This window comes from Cebus imitator, unplaced genomic scaffold (assembly GCF_001604975.1).
Source record: "Cebus imitator isolate Cc_AM_T3 unplaced genomic scaffold, Cebus_imitator-1.0 Scaffold115, whole genome shotgun sequence".
Lineage (NCBI taxonomy): Eukaryota > Metazoa > Chordata > Mammalia > Primates > Cebidae > Cebus > Cebus imitator.
In genome coordinates, this window is record NW_016107430.1 from 2,816,773 (window position 1) to 2,824,168 (window position 7,396).

A 7,396-nucleotide genomic window follows, 5' to 3' on the forward strand; every position below is an offset into this window, starting at 1 on the left:
TTTCTATGTTTAGATATGGTTAGATACACAAATACCATTGCGTTACATATGCCTACAGTATTCAGTACAGTAACATGCTGTACAGGTTTGTAGCTTAGGAACAATAGACTATACAATATAATCTAGGTGTGTAGGAGGCTATGCCTTCTAGGTTTGTGTAAGTTCACTCAATGCTGTTTGCACAACAGTGAAATCACTTAATCACACATTTCTCAGGCTGTATCCCTGTCGTTAAGTGACACATGACTGTAGTTATTTAAATGAAACTGAATTGTGTGTGTGTGTGTGTGTGTGTGTGTGTGTGTATGTGTGTGTGTATGAGTGAGTGTGAGTGTATACACGTGTGTACGTGGGTTTGGGTGCAGATTTAGAGCTGAAGGGTATTTCCAGGAGAGGGGGTGGTGTGAGCTCTAGGTAGTAAGGGACTATTTTAGGAAGTATTGTTAGCTGGGGATGGATAGGATTAGGTCTACATTTTTGAAAAGATCACTTGGACTGTAGTGAGGTAGTTTTATGTATCTAAAAATTTCTGCCTTGTAGCTGAGAGGTACCATATGCAGAGAAGAGATCATGTGCTTGGGATCAAACAGAGCACACACAGATGCTCACTAGCCGTGCGACTGAAAAAAGCACGTAACTTCTCTGAACCTTACTTTCCACACACATAAAGTGGGGAGAGCAATACTGTTCTTATTGGATTTTCTAAGGGATTGACTGTCTTACATCAGTAAAATACCTTGTATATAACAGACCTGGGAATAATGCTAGTTTCTGATGGTACTCTTTCTCTAGATGCTGTTGCCCTTTGGAAGAAAACCAGAAAAATACAGCCAACACTGGCGTCTCAGATCAATGTCGGCAAGTTGCGAAACCAGCCACAGGTTGGAGAAGTCCTGCACAATGGGTGTGTGTGTGGGCGGTGAGACTGTGAGTGGGATGGGTCTTCTAGGCAGAGTCAGAAAAAGGGGAAGAAAGTGGTATGACAAGTTCTCGCTGAAAAACAAAGACATGAGGCCAGATGTGGTGGCTCACGCCTGTAATTCCAGCACTTTTGGAGGCTAAGGTAGGAGGATCACTTAGGCCCGGAATTTGAGACCAGTGTAGGACACATAGCAAGATCCCTTCTCTACAAATAATTTAAAAAATTAACTGGGAGTGGTGACGTGCACCTATAGTCCCAGCTACTTGGGAGGCTGAGGTGGGAGGATTGCCTGAGCCTGGGAGGTCAAGGCTTCAGTAAGCCATGATCACACCACTGCTCTCCAGCCTGGGCACCAGAGACAGAGCACCACCCTGTCTCCAAAAAAAAAAAAAAAACAAAAAAAAAAAAAAAAAAAAAAAAAGACATAAATAATTTACACACAAACAATGTTTATCATCAGGGACAGACTGGCAGCCAACTATTCAATAAGATCTTTCTCAAAGACCAGTACAGATCACTTTAGTTCCAGCAATAAAGTTTTCCAAGTATTTCATTAAATTTCCCTCTTCCTTGCTGTTACATTGCTCTTGATTGAGGATAAAAACATTAAGAACATCCTGTGCTTTCTCTTCTCTTTTCTTCTTTTCCCCTTCCTGTCCTTCTTTCTTTCTTTTCCTCCTAACTTCTGTCTTAAACAATTAGCCTCTAAGAGTTGGACCTGTTTTACATTCTCTTCTTACTGGAACTGAATGCTGGTTTGAGCAAAGATCTATATTCTCAAGTCAGCATCATGTTTTACCCTCTCACGCAACCCTCTGCTGTGTCTAATCATCTTTCATTAAATTTCATGTCATCTGAGTGCAACTCTTTCCCCTTTCAAGCTGCCCTTAATGTTCCTTGTATCCTGCTTTCAACTGGATAGAATTTATGGGGAGATATCCAGGGTAAATCATGCTTTGTTGAAACATTATTTCATTCAATAAATATAAATAAACAACTGAGACACACAGTCACACTCACATAATCTTGAGTACCTATTGTGTGCCTGGCAATGTTAATACCAGAAACATATTGGTGAATAAAACAACCAGAATCCATGTATTTGTGGGAGAGATAGACAACACATACACATAAGTATATGTATATAATAATAATTAGTGATAAGTTCCAGAAATAAACAGGGCACATTAACAGAGAATAACAAGGGGAGAGGGAAGAAGTTGATTTGGCATGACCCTGGAGGCATCTCTGAAGATAGGAAATTGCAGAAGGAGGTGGGTCAACTATGCAGAAAGCAGGAATCAATGCACTTAAGACGGAAGGAAAGGTATGAGTGAAGGTGCTGAGGCAGGCGAGAGCTTTGTGTGAGGAACGGGAAGGAGACCAGTATGGCTTGGGCATCAGGTGTAAAGGGCAGGAGTGGCCCAAGATGAAGCTGTATAGGGATTGGATTATGCTGGTCTTTGTAGACTCTGGGTAAGAATTATGAGTTCTATTTTAAATGCATTAGGTAGACATTGAAAAGTCTTGTGAAAGGCATGTGATTATCTGATTGTTATTTTAGAAAGATTTCCTCCAGCTTCTCTGTGGGAAATGAATTGGAGGAGCAAAGGAAAATACAGGAAGCCTGGTGCAGAGGCTATCACAATGGTCCAGGAGAGAGATGGTAGTGGCATGAACCAAGATGGTAGAAATAGCCATAAGAAAATGGGCATGTATCATGCTTACTTTGGGAGCAAAAATAAGGCATAGATTGAGGGTTGAGAGAGAGTGATGAAGGATGACTTATAATTTCCAGCCATTTAACTGAGTGGAGGAAAGGCTGAAAGAGGGGTGGTTTGGTGGTGAAATCAAGAGCTTCATTTCGAAAATGTACTTTGGGATTCTGGGCAATATGCAAGAATACATATCAAGTAGGTAGTTAATTTATAAATCTGGAGTTTAGAGAAGAACTCAAGGTCATAATTACAAATTATAGCTCTATCAGTTATATAGATGGTGTGTCAGTGGGAGATAATCAAATAAGATTTTTTAAATGAGGCACCCAAATATAGTGGATCAAACAAGGCACAAGTTTCTTTCTCATTCATGTCATGATTCAGAGATAGGTGGGCGGTCTAGTTATAAAGCTCCATTCCACAAGGTCATTCAGGGATTCATGGCACTTTCATTTTATTTGTCATCCTTTGAATATTATTTTTCTCTGTATGGTGGAAATTGGTTTGCTAGGACCAAGATCATATCCTATCATTCAGAAAAAGGGAAAAGATAGCACCTTCTTCTTAAGGAAAAGACCCCAGAGTAACACGTTACTTAGCTGCAAGAGAGGCTGTAACATAGAGTCTATAAACTGGATGGCTGTAGGCCACCTGATGAGATGTCAATTCCATTACTAAAAAGAAGTGGAGAATAGATACCAGAAGACAAGACATACTGTCTGCCACAGACAGTAAAAAAGGCAAAGGACTGAATGTACAGGGTTTCTTAATGTACCAGCAGCACTTTGGACCAGATAATTCTTAGTTGTGGGAGGCCGTGCTGTGCATTTTAGGATTGTATGCTCACCATCAATGTTTAGTAGTATCTCCAGCCTCTGACCTTGAGATGCCAGTGACATACTCTCAGTTGTTAGAGTAAAAAATGTCTCTAGCTATTGGCAAATGTCCTCCAGGGAGCAAAATCACACCCTGTTAAGAACTACTGGGTTACATCAGGAGAATGAGTATAGAAAAAGAAGCAGTGGTGCCGCTGGGGTTTGAGAAATGTCAACATTTAAAGATTGAGAACAAGAGTAGTAAAGGAGACAGGCCGGAAGTAGGCAACGGTGTATAATGAAACCAAGACCGACGAATGTCATAAAAGGGGGTTCCAATACCGTAGGAGTGATGCACTGTATTGAGTGCTGCTATGAAATCAACTGAAATGAGGGCAGAAATAGGATTTGGTAACATGGAGATTACAGGTAACCTAGACAAGAGTAAGTGCTGTGTAGTGGTGGAAGTGAAACTCAGATTGTAGTGAGGAACGAGAAAGTGGAGAATGAATAAGTGGACACAACATTTGTAGACAACCCTTAAACAAATAAAATGTACAGAGAAATGGAGCAGCATCTGGAGGGTTATTAGAGTTCAAAAGAGGTGTGCTTTTATTTTTAATGAGAGATTAAAGAGTGCCGTAATCCAAAAATGTGAAGGGGTTGGAACTGCATTTAACAAGTAAACTGTATATATCAAATATTAATATTACTCTATCAATTAGAGATTAAGTGGGCAATTGTGCTTTTAGACCCTGCTATAGATTGAATATTTTTGTCCCCCTCTAAATTCGTATGTTGAAAGCTTAACCCCCAAGATTTTTTTTTCTTCAAAATTCCTTCCATTTAAATTGTGAGGATAAAATCAGGCGGCCACTGAAGATAGAACACAGTCCCTGGGAGTAATCACAATGCTGTTCTCATTTATAAAGTGGATATGATAAAGCGTTATTTATTTAATTAGCACACGTCATCAACAATTGTCCATTCCTTGATTGTCTCTTTTTTTACCAGTCTCTTGTTGAAGTGGTCTCATTGTCTGGGGTAATACCTGAGGTTTGTTGTCTCACAGCCACAGAGATCAAGGATGCAGACACACAATGAATGAGGTTGAGTGGAAATTTAATCAGCAAAAGAAAGAAAATAGTTCTCTGCTACAGATAGGGGTCCTGGAAAAAGAGGTTGCTGGTCCATGGCAACCTATTTTTTTCCTGAGAATTTGAGTGTAGAAATCTAGATGGGCAAATATTTTTCCTTAGCTCTTTGCAGAAATCACTCCACTGTTTTCTGGCATCTATTATAACTAATGGAGAGACTTTTCTGTGTAATGGTCATTCTTTTGTGAGTAATCTCCTTCCTCTAGGTGATATGGATGCTTTCTCTTTGCTTTTCATATTTTGTTACTTCCCTGTAGTATATGTAGGAGAATCTTATTGTTCTTTTCAGTGCTAGAAATGCTCTTTTAATGTAAGAATTGAAGTCACTCTTAAGTTCTGAAAAAGTTAGTATTTGATTTCTATTTCAATATTACTTTTCCCTCACTTTCTGTGTTCTCCTACAATTTTTTTTTAGACCCACATGTGACTGCATTTCTCTCCCCTTCAGTTCTTTTATTTCTTTTTTGTTTTTGTTTTTGAGACATGGTCTTGCTCTGTCACCTAGTGTAGTGGCACAATCACAACTCACTGCAGCCTTGATATTCCAGGCTCAAGAGATCCTCCCGCCTCAGCCTCCTTAGTAGCTGGGACTACAGGCATGTGCCACCATGCCTGGCTAATTTTTAAAATTTTGTCGTAGAGATGAGATCTTGCTATGTTGCACAGGCTGGTCTCAACCTCCTGAGCTCAAGCAACCCTCCCGCCTTGGCCTTCCAAAGTAATAGGATTATAGGTGTGAATTTGTCTAAGGTCTTATGAAGATACTGGTGAAGCTGAAACTCAAACAGATTTATCTAATATTAAAGCTCTTATTCATGCAACCATATGGTCACCCAGTAAACACTAGTGTTGATGCCAAATAAACTCTGCTTCAGAGTCACAGTTTTCATCCATGGTCTTATTTTTTTTCTCCTCTGATTTATACTTGTCTGACATATGTTGTCATTTCTCTGCAAACTTTCAGAGGACTGGGAGGGAAGAGTTGGCTCTAATTTCATCCTAGTGGAGAAAGAAAAAAGAAACGGGAAGTGAGTTTAATTACTCTCTCTGCTAAAAAGCTGTCCCTTCTCCCCAGACTTAACAATATTAGGATTAGGTCTTCACATGCTGCCATAAGAGAATGAACTCGTCCATCATTAGACCTATCCTGGAAGAGGGACTGAGGGGATTATTTCCTGAGGCTCTGGATGGTATATCACTTGAGGCACCTTATAAGAAGGGATACTGTGATCAGCTTTGACACAGGATTGCTGTTTTAGGGTGATCATACATCCTGATTTGCCAAAAGTGGTCTTTATTGATGTCTATTAACCTGGCATAGTCATTAATGGCTCCATCTTTACTCCCAAGTTGTAAGAGTTTAGAAGATAAATGATATAGTCCCTCTACTGAAGATCAGAGTAAGGAGAGGTTACAGCAGCTCCCAGCACCATTGCCTTGGGTGCGGTTTCTGCCTCACAGGGAATTGCAGCCAAGAGTCTGAAGGATTCTGCTTCTCACAGTCTGGATGAATAAATAATACCATAGGGAAGTGAGCCCTACCCATTACTGAATGACAGCTGGTGTCCTTGGCTGCTCCAGAGGTAGTAACATCAAATAGTCTTCTTGGCATTTGAGGAGATGAACTCAGGGTAGGAGGAGAGGAGAGGCTGTACTCATCCATGAAGTCAGCAGTTTGGGGAATAGGAGGATATGGGCTAAGAACTTCAGTCTCAGGGGATCTCATTGAATGAGGGCCATGTAGAAGGAGACGCATTGGGCCTTGTGAATAGAAGTTTTCTTAGTGAGGCATTTATAAAGCCCCCACTTAATCTCTGAAAGAATGTACCTATATGGGAACAGTTATTCATAGTTATTGAAATTTCTTTGGCCAAAAATTGAAAAGTATATAAATAACTGCCTATCTTGGGTCACTTCTTAATTTGGCATGCTTTATTATCGATGATTTGGATGCACTACGAAGTAATGCAGTGTATTCAGAAGATATTTATGGAGTACCTACAAGATGTTGGGCCACTGGGCTGAAGGCTGAGATTGTAAGAAATAGAAACCGAGTAAGATAAAGTTGTTCTTGCTCGTAAAGCTCATTCTCAGCATCCACTATGATACACCATTTAAGCAAATACTTTTAAATGCCCCAAACAATACTGTAGGTTGTTGATGGAAACATTTATATATAATGAAAGTACAAAAACATGCATGATACTTTTGGATACTGATAACTTGGATACATGATAACTTTTGGATACTGGTTAATCCTAAAGGAGGTGGGAGGGAAGGAAAGGGATGGCGCTAGGCTTTAGCTGCATGAAAAGCATTTTATTTTTTTTGTTTGGTGGGGGGGAATGCTGGAGGTGGGAAAGAAAGAGAGACCTGAAGCAAAAATAGCAACATTTTAGCATCCATTATATCTTATTTAAATCTGTTAAATCTTAAAATATACCAGGGTACTTTTCTAAATGCCTGAAATATTTTATAATTAAAAATTAAAGTAAAAATGGGTGGGTGTAGTCGCTCAGGCCTGTAATCCTAGTACTTTGGGAGGCTGAGAGGGGTGGATCACCTGAAGTCAGTAGTTCGAGACCAGTGTGGCCAACATGGTGAAACCCTGTCTTGACTAAAAATACAAAATCAGTCAGGTGTGGTGGTGCGCGCCTGCAATCCCAGGAACTCAGGAGGCTGAGTCAGGAGAATCGCTTGAACCTGGGAGGCAGAGGTTGCCATGAACTGGGATCGCACCACTGCACTCCAGCTTGGGCAACAGAGTGAGATTCCATCAAAAAA

At 40.2% G+C, this 7,396-nt stretch overlaps 1 long non-coding RNA gene across 1 annotated transcript in view; it reads right to left on the minus strand.

Moving 5' to 3' along the window:
• Window positions 1-5,285: 5,285 nt before the first annotated feature.
• LOC108311460 overlaps window positions 5,286-7,396 on the minus strand; it is a 4,736-nt gene continuing 2,625 nt past the window's right edge. The window contains exon 3 of the long non-coding RNA XR_001828216.2: window positions 5,286-5,611. This is a non-coding gene — a long non-coding RNA (uncharacterized LOC108311460). The remainder of the gene's footprint in view (window positions 5,612-7,396) is intronic.